The sequence below is a fragment of the Mixophyes fleayi genome, chromosome 1 (assembly GCF_038048845.1).
Source record: "Mixophyes fleayi isolate aMixFle1 chromosome 1, aMixFle1.hap1, whole genome shotgun sequence".
NCBI lineage: Eukaryota > Metazoa > Chordata > Amphibia > Anura > Limnodynastidae > Mixophyes > Mixophyes fleayi.
Genome location: NC_134402.1, coordinates 303882009 through 303897931, shown reverse-complemented (window position 1 = coordinate 303897931; position 15923 = coordinate 303882009).

The window sequence follows — 15923 nt, the reverse complement described above, 5'->3', positions numbered from 1 at the left end:
TGGCGCTGCAGCTTGTTTTTTTTTTTCTTCACACACAGAGAACACACGCCACTAGGCTTTTATATTATAGATATATATATATCCCGGAATGTCCGAGAGACTTCCAAATTTGTGGGAGCTCTCCCGGAATTCCGAGAGAGCAGGGCAACACCCCGAATCATGCACCGTTCCTTGGTGAAGTGGGTAATTTATTTTTAAGAAAGATCATTTGTTACAAGATTTTCCCTTGGCACCATGGGGTAGTAAATGCTTTTATGAAACAAGCAGCCTCTTTGAAAATTCTTTGATGCAAGTGTGCTGCTATATACAATCAAGATCATTACTTTCGTATCTGTACCTACCATAATATACAGTAGACATGCTGTACTGTAAGAAGTGTCACTCTGAAACATCACACACTTGTTCAGTGAAGGTCTGTGGCACACAGTCGTTTTAGAACACCATGGCTTTCAAACCTCCACAAGTGAAAGCATCACCACTAATACCGCTCTCATACTGCTGTCCAGGCAATATCCCGGGTATAAGAACCCGGGATATTGCAGGTGACAGAGGGGGGCAGAGGCTCCACTGGAGTCAAAATACCGGGTAGACCGCATTCATATTGAACACGGGTCTGCCCTGGGTCTCCATGGCAACATCACAAGAGGAACTCTGATCGGCTCCTCTTATGATGTATTTTTTTTTTTTTGTTTTTTTACTTTAACATTGTGTCTGGTGAGACCCGGGTTGAAAAAAAACGGGTCTCACCATTCATAGTGCAGGCTTCTTGTGGCAGACCCAGGAATTACCCCACCAAATGACCTGGGAATTAGATCTGGGACCATTCATACTGCACCTCGACCCGGATTGTGTGGGCTTGCCCCGACCAAAACCCGGGTTTTTGGTGCAGTATGAATGTGGTATAAGCATGGTCTACAATAACATTTTTGCTGTTCCCATAATCCTATCACAAACAAGAACATTTTTGTTTATCATACCTATACTTGTGTTGAATTCACACAAAGGGCTAATCACACCAATCAAATTCTAGCTGTCATTTTGTAGAAGGTACTAAATAAATGAAAGCTAGAATCTGATTGGTTGCTATAGGCAACATCCCCAATTTTTCAAACCCGCAGCTTAGTAAATCTAGCCCAAAGAGTCCAAACAAGTTTATGTAAATCAGCTATAGAAAAAGAATATTACAATTAAACCAGGGCACTGTTCTTGAAGCCTGGCGACTGGGAACCTGGTACCATGGCCTAGAAATCACCTGGTAGACGTCATCATACCTGACATTGTAATATTCCTTTCCCAGACAACATAAGGAGACTTCAGTAGGGAAAACCTTACAGAGCCACAATAATATACCTTTCAGGATAGTGGAAAAGGCAATGTAAAAACACTGTATTGCTGACCCTATGATGATTGCTGTCTGTGAGTGATTTGTCCTACTACACCACACTATGCTGTCTGCTTCCTAGACACAGACTTGTAGTACCCCACAGGTTAGAAATAACTTGCTTGTAACATCACTGCTGCTATTGTATAAAAGGTCATGAGCCAGAATAGGCTTCTAGACTAAATACCAGGTTAAAGCAACATTGTTTTTTCTGGGATATTCCTTTTACTTTCCTGTCTGTTCATCTCACTTTCCTGTCTCGCCTCAGCTCTCCAGCCCTGGGCGTCTAGCCTTTGAGTCAATGTGCATGAATCATAACATGTCCTGTCAATCACCCTTCTCTAACAATCTGATGTTTTAAGTAAGATGCAATTTAGTGTGTTAAAATAAAAATGGCATGGGAGTGTACTGTAAGTGCTATTTGAAGAGTGTGGCTTTATTGGTACTTTATATAGATAAACACTATTTAATGAGTGTGTATGATCCCCAAAATAGACATAAAAAGAATAGCTTTAGAAATGAACACATTAAGTAATATATGAATAAATAACAATAGTAGCATCACTATGGGAAAAAGCTTTGTGTTTTGAGGGGAATGGATAGATAGTTGTTGGTACCTGCAGGTTCATAACAATAGGGGGAGCAGGGGGTGCGGTGACTACATCATTCAGAGTTGAGGGGGTCCGGCATTGTCTCTCTGATTCCCCCATTCCCCTCGAGGCCCTGCTCTGCTTTCAAAATAGCAGAATGGAGACCTCTTGTGAGCGGTGCATGTTCAGTAGAGGCCTCTGCTCTGCTATTCTGAGAGCAGGCGGGAGAGCCCAGGAGGAAGGCAGGGGCGCATGCAGGGGGGGTTTCTGGGTCTCCAGAAACCCCTCCCCTCCGCTAACGAAGTGCCCCACATAGCGGCACTGTACTATATAGCAGCCACGGCGCTGTCAAAGAAGCGTCCGTGTGTATACAGCACCGCCGTGGACGCTTCTTTGACAGCGTCGCGGCTGCTGTATAGTACAGTGCTGCCGAAATGGAGCTGCAGCACATGCGCGGGTGGGGAAACCCCCCCTAAAAATCCTGCGTGCACCCCTGGAAGGAACGGCATTGTCCGGCCCCTACCCAAATTTTTCTATGGAGCTCGTCAATTCATTGTTCTACCCCTGCCTCTCATCACTTAATTTTGTTGAATTGGCCACACATGGGCCGATCCTGCTGCTTGGCTCATGCACTGAGTGACAAGCGCAACCTCCAATTAGGCTATGCGAATATGTGGACAAAACTAGGTAAAATCCTGTCATTCAGTGCACATGCCGAGTGATCAGATAATTTCTAACCTACACTGATGCCTGGTAGTACAATAGGAAGATTAACACAGACAGAGGCCAATGTGTGGTCAGTTTTCAACATACCTGATAATAAACAGATCAATTCTGATGAAATTATTTTCAGGCAACACACTCTTGCTATTTTTTGGGGACAACATTAATGTGTCAGTTAATATCGCCAGTGACATTACAGCAAGTTTGGCCAATTTTGTTGTTTTCTGCCCAAACTTTACTTGCCATATGTTAACAACAGGACAGAGTGATGGATATAAACATGTATATGTGCAAAGACCCATCAGAACGCATGGAAAAAAAATTCAAAACGTCAAATAAATTAACAACTCATACTATACTATACAACTAATACTATAAACATTACTACTACTAATATAAGTAGTAATAAAAATGAGTTTTAAAATAAATATTTTTTTTTTTACATTAAATACATAAATCAGGATGTTCTTAATGCATTCTGTACATGCAATGAAGTTTGATATTCTCTCTTGCATATAAATGTTCTTTGCCATCAAGTGGCACGCATACATGTAGCTTTTAATTAGAGATGGGCGGGTCTGGTTCCCCGAGAACCGAACCCACCCGAACTTCGGGTATCCGAGTACCGAGCTGAGTAGCTCGGTACTTTCCAGCCTGCTCCGAATCCAAAACGAGGCCAAACGTCATTGTGACGTCGTCGGATCTTGTGGCTCGGTTCTCGCGATACTTCAAGATTATAAATACACGCCTCCACAGCAATCCATCACCATTTGACAGAGGGAGAGAGCAGGGTGTAGTCACAGGCTGATTAGAGCAGGGACAGAGAATACAATATTCTTATCATCATCATCATCATTTATTTATATAGCGCCACTAATTCCGCAGCGCTGTACAGAGAACTCATTCACATCAGTCCCTGCCCCATTGGAGCTTACAGTCTAAATTCCCTACTATAGACACACACTCACACACAGAGACAGACAGACAGAGAGGGAGAGACTAGGGTCAATTTTTTTTTTTTTTGATTGCAGCCAATTACCCTACCAGTATGTTTTTGGAGTGTGGGAGGAAACCGGAGCACCCGGAGGAAACCCACGCAAACACAGGGAGAACATACAAACTCCACACAGATAAGGCCATGGTCGGGAATCGAACTCATGACCCCAGTGCTGTGAGGCAGACGTGCTAACCACTAGGCCACTGTGCTGCCCCGAGAACCGAACCCACCCGAACTTCGGGTATCCGAGTACCGAGCTGAGTAGCTCGGTACTTTCCCGCCTGCTCCGAATCCAAAACGAGGCCAAACGTCATTGTGACGTCGTCGGATCTTGTGGCTCGGTTCTCGCGATACTTCAAGATTATAAATACACGCCTCCACAGCAATCCATCACCATTTGACAGAGGGAGAGAGCAGGGTGTAGTCACAGGCTGATTAGAGCAGGGACAGAGAATACAATATTCTTATTCCAATTGCTGTAACAAAAATCGCTAGAGAAGAGAGGAGGATAGAGGTTTAATTTATTTTTTTAATATTTGGCACTCCCCAGTGCTTTTGGGGTGTCCCCCATAATTGTGCATACATATTCCTGGCTGTCAAAATTACTATCTGTCAGCAGTATCTTACCAAATAATTTTTAGCACTACAAGTGCTTTGGGCTGAGAATGGATTCAAAGCAGTCCACATATGAGCAGAATGAGCAACCAAGTTCTGTCACCAGTCCTGATATTAGTGTTCCCAGTACGTCATGTGGACAAGGCGATATCAAACTACAGAGTGTTTCGAAATCAGTCCAAAAAACAAAAACAAAACAAAAATTTACTGTGTTGAAGCGAAAAAGAAGTGTTACTGAGCAAAAGTTAAGTGCCGATAAAAAATTTTTTCCCAACATGCCATTCTACATACGCAGTGGCAAAGAGAGAATGAGGCCTTCACCTTAGGCTATTAGTGGCAGATCCCAAAAAGTTACCCAGCCTACAATTGGTGCACAAATACTGTTACGCGTCAAAGCCAAGCTGCAAGATAACAGTAAGGCATTAGAGGATAATGTTTGCTCTGATTCACAAATGGCACCAATCCCTGTGGAGAGTCCATCCAACAGTGGTATGTCTAAGCGTGAGCATTCTGTAAGTGTACCCATAAAGAAGGGCCCTTTCAGCAGTTCTGCTGATGTGTACCTGAACAGCCCGAGTGTAGCCGCTGATACACAAATTGAGGATGCCACTTTGGAAATAGAAGAGGATGAGGGGGAGATTTGTGGAGGTGACGAGGGTGCTAATGAGGATGTTGATGATTATGATGCAGACAGATTCCAAATTGTCTTTCTCAATTTCTATTTATATTCTAGATTATATAAAGGCTGAATAGTTTTCTATTTTACTCCTAGTGGAGAGGGGATCTGATGCAGACAGATACCAAACTGCCTTTGTCCATTTCTTTGTATATTCGAATTTCTAGTTCCACAGTCTGTGCAGGCTGCTTTTTTTATATTCAACTACAAGTGGAGGGCATAGATAGCCACCAAACTACCATGGTCCATTTCATTTTACTTTCTAGTTCCACAGTCTGTGCAGGCTGCTTTTTTTATATTCAACTACAAGTGGAGGGCGCGGGGGGGGGGGGGGGGCATAGATAGCCACCAAACTACCATGGTCCATTTAATTTTACTTTCTAGTTTCACAGTCTGTGCAGGATGCTTTTTTTAATATTCAACTACAAGTGTAGGGTATAATATACACTAAAAGACGATGGCTACATTGCCAATAATCAAAGATGGAGGAGGTAGACAAACAGGTTTGTCTGTGTAACCCCCCTTTCACTGTGTGTAGTGTGGGGTGCAAAGGTTTCACAGTGCACCTCCTTCTCAAGCCCTGGCTAGCTGATGGGCATGGGTGTAAATAATCAGGGGGTTTCTTTGTAGTTGGACACAGGTAATGTCACTTTGTGGTGCAGTGCAATAAAAGTCACAATAATTTGGACGCCAGACCATCTCTTTAATAAACTGAACTCTTTATTTATACTCCTCTTCCTCCAGCACGATAATCATAATGGTTGTAGCAATAAAGAAATATATATACAGCTCCTTACTCCTCCTGCACAGTTCTTAATGTTATCCAGATATTATATATCATAAATCACATGTCTTGCAGATCACCCTTTCTCTGCAGGGGCACTCACATGGATGATAACAGGCAGGCATCTTTTCCTCAATACAGCTCTGACACACTCTGTGTAACTCTCAATTGCAGCTCACCCCTCCTTTGCGGGTATGATGTCTCGCGTGGGCTCTGACACTTCACTCTGTGTACTCCCAGCCTCAGGCTCTGACAATACAGCTACCATGCCTCTTGTAGCAACCCTCACTCCATGCAAAGTGTCCCCCTCTCTCTTGGGTTCCCTATAGTGACATGGAGCTCTCCCCCTCATCCAGGGCACACATTCCTTGCCCTGGCACAGTCACTGCGCTCAGACTTCCAGGCAATGCTGGGGGATCCTGGAGCTTCCACCCTACTCTCCCAGGTCCCCAGCTACATCTCTCCTTTCCTGTGTCTTCTCTCCCTCTTTTTCTTTCCAGCCCCTCCTTCCTCTCACAGGCTGGGCTGGGTTATCACCATGGTAACCAGTTTATGTAACTTTTCCTAAACTTCTAGCTTGCCCTCTAGATGACCCCTCCTGTATTCACTGAGGTGCAAGGTTTACTAAAACTCCACTAGGGGGGCGTTACATCTGTATAATTTGCAGACAAGTGTAGGACGGCCTACCAGGGATTAAACTGTTTTTTTCATAATTTATTAGCTTTAGAATTACCTCACTTATCTAAGAAACTGGTGGAGCACTAAATTAGGTTATTTTAGACCAAAAAAAACTGTATTTTTTTCGAAAATAGCGAAACAAAACCAAAACCAAAACCAAAACCAAAACACGCAAGGGCGGTTTTGCAAAACCAAAACCAAAACCAAAACACGAAGGTAATCCAGATCCAAAACCGAATACAAAACCAAAACACAGGGGTCAGTGACCATCTCTACTTTTAATACAAAGTTAATGGCATAACAGTCATCACTATCAATTGGCACTTACACATGCTCTGTAGCTGGTGCAAATGCTACGATTAAAAAACTTGCACTGTCGAGAAGCCTAGGACTTGAATCAGCTGCATCGGTATTGACAGGGGCGCCGAGAGGGGGGTGGGTTGAGTACATATTACCGGGGCCCGACCTGCCTGGGTGGCCCGGGCCCCGCAGTCAGGTAATAATTATTTTTTTTAAATAAATCTTTAAAAAGAAAAGTTTCACCCGCAATTTTTTGGGGCGGGGGTGCTATGGGGGAGGAAGCGAGCTGACAGATGTCAGCAGCTCCCAGTCCTCGGACAGTGTGTGACAGCATCACACACTGTCCCAGCAGCCAGCAGAGCAAGGAGGATAAGCTCCAACTCTAACACAACACAGCTTAATTTAATATGCTGAGTCAGGGGGTCTTATGTTGTGTCTGGGGGGGTTAGGCTGTGTCAGGGAGTCTTATGTTGTGTCTGGGGGGGTTAGGCTGTGTCTGGGGGCCTTATGTTGTGTCTGGGGGGGGTAGGCTGTGTCAGGGGGCCTTATGTTTTGTCTGGGGGGGTTAGGCTGTGTCTGGGGGGCGTAGACTCTGTCCAGAGGGGCTAAAAATTAAGAGCCACTCAAAAACACGTATATATATATATATATATATATATATATATATATATGTAGAGAAAAGATGGAGGAGGAGGCGCACAATAGTGTAGTACAATAATATAAATGGAATCATACATGAATCCACAGTGGGACTTTAGCACCAGTGATAAGGAAACCAGAGACCATAATGCATCACCCAAGTGCAGTTATAAGGGTGTATGTGTATCAAACATGGATACTTCACAGCGTAGAACAAGGGTATACTAAATAACAGGCCCCTCAGCATAAATTATGAGTCACCCAATCCACATTTGTACAGGTGTATGCGTACCAGAAATAAAAACTTTTCCGCTTATCTGTAATAATGTTCCATAAACTATACATGGCCTACGTTCGACCGCCTGCCTCTCCTCCATTTTTCCTCTCAAGACATAGCAGTTGTAAGTGTCATTTGCGTTCAGACATGAATTGCTTGTATTTGTGTTCATCGGTGTAAGGTGCGTTTATAAGCATGTGCAGAACTATTTCGCGCAAGATACGCTACGTAAAGGGACTTCCGTCTGAAGATGAATTTAGGTCCTGAATGTTTTTTACTTAGAAAAAATACTGTTGACAAATGGCACCTCATAGCCTGGAGTTGGTCATCTACTGCTGTCCTACTGGATGCATCTCCTGCCAGCTACCCAACTCATCTCATACTGCTAAACAATGCAGCTGAATTGTAATTCATTGAATATTAGACAGAGAGATCCCTTGGGTGAGCCTACTATTATTATAAATAATATTAGTAATAATAATAATGAATGTTATTATCATTAGTTTAATAAATTTGATTGAAGTAATGCAAACAATGCATCAGTTAGATAAATACATGCCATACACTCACTTATCTTTTAGATACATATTAAATACACCTCTGACAGGTGCAGTGTGTCTAAATGTTTGAATCGCAATTTAAGAAGAAATGACTGATGTTTTCTTATTAAACAGGCTCATTTGTTTCTAAGGAATCTGCAACGTTCTATGGAACTGGGTGATCTCTATATAGACATGTAGAACTTAAGTCACTTTTGTGTTAATTTATTAAATCTCTCAGTCTAGTCAGCAGTAAACACAGTTTAAGTCAATAATGTCTGGGAATTGGAGGAGGGCAAGCTACATGACGTGGCAGAAAAGTCTCCAGGATAGGACTGAGTAAGCGTGAATATGGTTTGTTTTTCATGTGGTCATAAATTAATTTCTATTTATTTGTTTTTTGGCTTCAGCTTAGTGACCTGTAACAGTACTTTTAAATTAAAGATGAAACCGGAAGAGTCATTTTGAGGCACACACACCCTTTGGAGAATGTCTGAATTTTACTTTGAATGGTTGTACTTGTCTGTCAGTGAAAGTTTCATGGGGATTTAAAGGTTGTGCAAAAGTACACAGTACTTTCCTTTTTAGTAGCTGCATTGTCAAATTAAAATAGTGGTAAAATATCTTACAGTGCTAAAAAAATACATTTTGCAAATATAGCGATTAACATTTTTTGCAAAACCTGAAAATGGTAAATTGTGAAGGATTAATGATGCAGTAAATATTATGGCCAATTCAGTAATCAGCACTACAGATATCATAGCAGGAAAGAAAAGTTACAAATAGGGAGGGATTCAATTAGCCGCAATGCTGAGCATTTTTACCGTTAGTACCGTTACTACGGCTAATTTTTCCTCAGCGGAGTTTTCTGTAAAAATCTCCCGGCTAATTTAATTCCCCCCTTACTGTCATTGTTATTACACTTGTGTATCTCCTAAAGCTACTCTTACTAATTGGGCAAGCTGTTGAGAGCAAAGTTTGTACATTTTACACTGGACTACATTTCATGCCTGTTCTCCAGGTGAAGAGGTATGAAAAGTTGAAGGTATGACTTGACGTAATTCGCATCTTCAAGTGGGAGGGACAATGTTTATGATGATGCTGATTGGATCAACACACCCTGGCCCACTCAGTGTTCAGTGAGGTAGGTGTGGTTTGAACACAATATGAATTTGGGACTGTGATTTTATGGATAAAGAGAACATGATTGAAGCTGTTCATTATCTGCTTTAGTGTTCATTACTCAAGCGTATTTTTTACATTTATTTTATGTGGTTATGTCAATTTAGCATTAAATGATATATTTAATTTGAATTCTTTGGACTTGGTTTGTTTTACATTTGTATCATCAGACTTCAGGGGGTAAATGTATCAAGCAGCGAGTTTCTAGCGGGTTTGAAAAGTGGAGATGTTGCCTATAGCAACAAATCAGATTCTAGCTGTCATTTTTTAGAATGTACTAAATAAATGATAACTAGAATCTGATTGGTTGCTATAGGCAACATCTCCACTTTTCAAACCTGCTGGAAACTTGCAGCTTGGTACATTTACCCCCAGGTCCTCTCCAGCGATGTGAATCTAATTTATGGTTAGATAAATCCTCCAAATCATAAGAGCACCCAGTCTCCTTCAAATTTGCAGGGGAGAATCAGAAGCCAGCTGATTGCTGTCTAGGAAGTGTATGCATTTAAATATTTCCCATTTATTTATTTCCTGAAAATTCTGCGCCGGGAGTCCTTTTCTTTGTTGCGGTTACTTTTCTGCACTAGGCCTGCCAATACCACTACTTTCAAGTACAATCTCAAACAATAAACTAAAGAATATCTGCATTATTATAGGGAGTGTCTGGGATAAATAGCTCAATTACAATGCACTAACTCCCTTTTCTTTTCCTGTGCAATTCTCAGGGTTCTCCACCCGAGAACAATAAAGTAATACAACATTACAGACAAACAATCGACTGAATCAAACATGAAGCAAAAAGAACAGTTTAAATAGTACAGTTCAGCAACTAGTGAATAATATAAATTCCTAACCATTCAAAAACCAAAACTATCTATCCATTGCCAAACCAATCACATATTTGTGAGCTGTGTATACTTTCCCTAATTTCCGATGATAGTTCCAGGTTTTTAATATTGACTTTGGATGAATTGCCAAGTAATAGTCCCATCATTTGGTTGCTAGATGCAGTTTTCCCTATTTGTTCTAATTTGTCATGTTTTATCTAATCTACTAAACCACCTGATCTGGCTACAATTGCCAGGATTTGCTCTACATACTTTCCTGCAGAGAAATCTCCCCACTCCTTTTGGGGTTTAAAACTTGTTAGGCTTCTTACCAGACCCGCAGACCTGTTGTCCAGGTCTGTAACAAGGGCTGTTTGGGTAGTGTGACCGCCCAGGGCGCAAGGCCGGGGAGGCGCAATGCCCGCCTGCTATATGCAGCCCCCAGATGGTCCCATCAGTGTACCTGACATACGCATGTGACGCCAGGGCGCTGTATAGAGGAGCCAGCATGGAGACAAGAAGCAGGGAGAAGACAGAGCCAGACAATAACAGAGCATGGAGCAGACAGGGCAAGAAGAAGCAGGAAGCAGGTGCAGACATAATAGTAGCTGAGTAGGCATAGTTGCCAACTTTCTATTGTTGCCCTCCAAGGGAGAGTGACGGGAGGGTGTAAGGGGGCGATGCGCGGAGAATCGCATCATTTTGGCCCCACCCTGTGACAAAATCAACATTTTGTTGCGGGGGCGGTGCCAAAATGATGCGATTCACCAGGAATCCTGTCATTTAGGCTCCCTGCAGGCAGGATTGCCTGGAGATCTACCCAGAATTTCTGATTCTCCCGGAATGTCCAGGAGAGTGGACAAGTATGCCCTTAGTTAAGCATTTTTCTGTAAGAATAAAGAGGAAAGGGAGGGTGAGGGGGCTGTAAAAACTGGGGGTGGAGAAGATGGAGTACTGTAAAAAACAGGAGTGTTGGAGGGGGGGCTGTAAAAGAGGGATGGGGGAAGAGTGGGGCTGTAAGAAGCAGGGGGAGAGGGGGCTGGGCGTTGGAGAGAAGGGGGATATCTTTGGAGTACATAAATATATACTACATTAATTCAATTAAAAAAAAGTAATTATAAAAAATAAATATTCAAAAAGGCAGTGATGTGTATATTAGTAATAATAATCTCTATTAAATGTGGTGGAAATTTGTAAGCCATTAATTTGATTGTGGGGCAATTGGGGGAAATAGGCGTTTGTATTAAATGGGAATATTATTAATACCGCTACGGAATATGTTGGCGCTATATAAATAAATGATGATGATGATGATGAGGAGGAGTGAAATTGATCTGTTATAGATAGCAATGCTAATTTAGTGTTTGGTACGATGAGGGAAGAAATACGTCTGTTAAATATATGGGGATGCAACTTATTTATTGCTGCAGCTGATGTGGTGGGGATATGTCTGTTTACTAAATGGGAATTAACTTAATATTACGGCTGAGAAGGGGCGAAATAGGTGTGTTAATTAATTGGGAATGCTCTTCATTTAATGTTGGGACCGGCTGGGGAAGAAATTGGTGGGCCTATTTAATGTGAATACTTTTAATTTAATGTTGGGGCTTCTTTGGGATAAGAAGGCAGAAAATTATTTATTAAATATAAACATTAATGTTGGGCTGGTAAGGGGAAAGGGGGCCTAATTAATAAATGCGGGTGCTATTTAACTTAATGTTGGGGCTACATGGGGGGAAAATAAGCATATTTATTAAATGTGAATGCTATTAATTAAATTCTAGGACTATTTGAGTGCAAGGAGTCCTGAATACTGAACAAAAAAGCTAATGATTTAAGGTCGGCTGGTTGGGATTATGGTGGCCCAAACAGCTATCTATTTTCCAAACAGGGCCCCAACGTTCCAGGATCTGACCAAGCAGTAAGTGTGTTAAAGACACCGACAACAGCACAGGTAGGAATGTTCCCTCTGGCTGTGCGTTCCTGTGAGTGTGCGGCAAGGTTGGCGCCAGTGCTCTGTCTTGCCCAGGGCACAATTTTTTTACTTACGGCTCTATTGTTGTCATTACCACAATATATGTTTTTCTATTTTCAGAACAACATTCCCGGTGATTCTCCTGATTGTCATGAGTGTAGCTGTATTTCAATGGATATTTTGGTAAAATGTGGGAAGCCGTGGAAAGTGTGCACCAGATGCTGGAGACATTGTTTTTAATTATAGCTGCATCACAAGAGACATTTGGCAGACTGAGAAGAGTCTTGAGCTCTTGCATTCTTTGATTGCTGGCGACCCGCAGACTGTATGTGGACCTTTAGTTCTTCACATGCAGTATGGGGCTTGAAATCTTTAATATGGCATTGCCAGCACTTAAGGATAGTATGCAGCAGCAAAGGACATATAAGCTTGTGCTAATGTAAGGTAGAGATGGTGGAGAGACATTTAAACAGAAGGAATAAATGAGAAGGAGACAGGTCTGGGGAGGAGAGGTAGATTTGTCGACTGCATAGAGATGGTAGTGGAGGAAGAAGGAGTGTAATAGTTCACTGATAGATGAGGTATACAGAGAGAAAAACAGAGGAGCGAAAACAGAGCCTTGAGCAACTTCATCACATAGAGGGAGTGGAAGGAAACATGTGCCGGAAGAAGTGACATACGAAGGAGCATTTAGCAGGATGAACAAGGAGAGAACAGTGCCATAAAAGCAGGGCCCGATTAAGGGTTCCGGCTGCCCTAGGCTATTTCAGCCATAGTGCCCCCACCCCCACTCCAGCCACCTCACCTGCCCCCTTCAGCCTGCTCACCTGCCCCCTTCGGCCACCTCACCTGCCCCCTTCGGCCACCTCACCTGCCCATCTGCCGCCCCTCCCCCCGAGACATTAGACCGGACTTACCTACTGTGGAGTCCTCTCTTCAGCGCTGTGTATGACAGGCAGTCTGGCATGTGGAAGTCCTGATCTCACGTGACCAGAGTAAGAAGCGCCCGCGGCCACACCGACAGGCAGCTAGCAGCGATCGCTGCCAAGTCTGCCTGTCATGTGATAGTGACAGTCGGGACCGCTCCTTTAGACCAGGGGCGGACCCGATGACTCCGCTTGCCACATTTAGGGAAATGAAAAAAAAAAACATCTTGGTGACGCTGCGCCCCCCTGGCTCCAGCACCCAGGCTGCAGCCTGGTCAGCCTATTGGCTGATCAGGCCCTGCATAAAAGGTACATGAAGATATTAAAGATTGTTGGAATCATCATCATCAGCTATTTATATAGCGCTAGTAATTCTGCAGCGCTGTACAGAGGACTGACATCAGCAGAATGCATTGCTTCAAATGCAAAACAGAAAAATTACAAGGTAGGAGGACCAGCGCTGCCAGTAAGCGAACCTATCTGCCTGAAACACTGAAAGAGAGGAGCAGTGTAACATGCGAGAGAGAGACCGGAGTGGACAGTGCAGATAGTAGGCAGTTTTAAGAGCAGTAAAACTGATGCCTCCAAATATATTACAATATAAAGAAAGATATAGAAAACCTTGAAAACTTTTAGGTAGTTGAAATACCTCCGGTAAATCACACACACTGAGAATGATCTATTACTCATTAATTACTCCATCACTTGTCAGTGTGCTCAGGTTCATGCAAAATATCTGATCAACTGATTTGTTAAAGGAAAACTGTAATTCAAAGAATATCACAAAATATATCCATTGCTGGTAATATATCTGATAAGTTACATTCAAAAATTAAGCAAATGCCTGTAAAATATTGAAAGCTAGCAATATAAACACTGTGCTGCTATTATTAGCATTATCAAAACAAAATCTGCTTTTGCAATTATTGAACTTCATTTTTGTTGTCATAATTCTTAAGTACTAATTCTTAGTATTCACCACCCACATTACAAAAATCGTGTTGTTTGTTTTGCGTTCAAATTGTACTTATATGACTAGTGTCAAATCTGTGGATTTTAGGCTGTAATATAATTAGAAATTGTTACGCTTTCCAGAACTTGCTGCTGTGTCTAAAACGATACAGAGCAATGGGTTTGAAAAAGTGGAGATGTTACCTATAGCAACCAATCAGAGTCTAGCTGTCATTCTGTGGAATGCACTAAATAAATGAAAGCTAAAATCTAATTGTTTACTATAGGTAAACAATCTAATTGTTTACTATAGGTAACATCTACACTTTCTCAAACTCGCAGTTCAGTAAATATACCCCCACGTGCCTACTACCTTCTGCTGCACTGTTGCGCATATATATATATATATATATATATATATGTATGTATATATATATATATAAATACACACATACATATACACACACACACAAACATATATATCCATATATACATACATACATACATATACATATATATAAGGATCCGCTCTACCTTTTGTCTCATGTCCTTCCACTGTCCGTCTACCACATGTGTCCCTTCTCATGTCTTAATGTGAACTTTATGTGAGATTTATGTCAGTGCTATGCTGTATTGTTGCATACACGCACCATATTTGTAGCCTTTTTTCGTTATTGTCTGCATACCACTTATAAGCATGCACTCATACATATTTTACCCCATATTGCTATCCTGCTTAATTGCATTCATAAATTTGCTATTATGCTTAACTGTACTCTTGCTTCTGTTCATACTTGTATTGTATTCATGTATGTTATATCTGTGAGATGATTGTCAGGCGCTACGAAATCTGTGGCCAGGGTCATCTTTTCCATTGGGCACGATAGGCAGCTCCCTGGGGGCCCCACGGGCAAGGGGGCCCCATTGGCATCTCTTAATGAGAATAAATAATCCTGCAAAAGAAAAAAACCTGCAAAAAAAACCTACAAGGGTCACTGAGCAAGTACATCTATCTATCTCTATCTCTATATATCTATATCTGTATCTGTATCCATCTATATCTATATCTAGGGGCCCCGGTGCACTGCTTTGCCCGGGGGCCCAAATGTTGTTAAGATGGCCCTGACTGTGGCACCCTATAAATAAATAATGATGATGATGATGATTTGACATGCAGTATAGAGCAGAAAGACACACCAACTGTTCTCCAAGGAAGTAGGGTAAGCTCTAGGTTAAGTTCACAACATCCCATTACTCTCATCCCCACACACAACTGCAGTACCCTGAGGGGAGCTGAAGTCCATCATAAATGTATGTTCTCACTGCATTGAATGCTTACAATATGCTGATGCAACTGGTAGTCTTCCTGTTGTGGAACTACATACATGTCAAGTAAATAATACAATTTCTTCATGAATTCCCATTCCAATAATTAAAGAGTGTCAAGTGCAAGTAAACATACTCCCTTTAAAAAGGTGTGAAGAAAAAGAAGAATGACAGTTACACTAGTGAAACATTACTAAATCATGGTTGTGCTTAGGACATTCACCAAGTGACCACATATAAATGGTAACAAATAATAAGGCTTATCTGGTCTTCTAGAGTTGTTTTCTACATAGAGCTCCAGGATAAAAAGAATAAGAAGAAAATTGTGTCTACAGTAGTGTAGTATTACTATAAAGCATTTATTAAAATCAGCTTAGGAAACGTACATAAAGGTGAAATGAAAACATCTTGGGCCTGATTTATTAAGGAAAGTTAAGCAAGAGATTGAGTAAGTTTTCTTACTTAAGTTTTCTGGACAAAACCATTTTGCTATGCAAGGGGTGCAAATTAGTTTATTATTTTACACATACGGAAAAT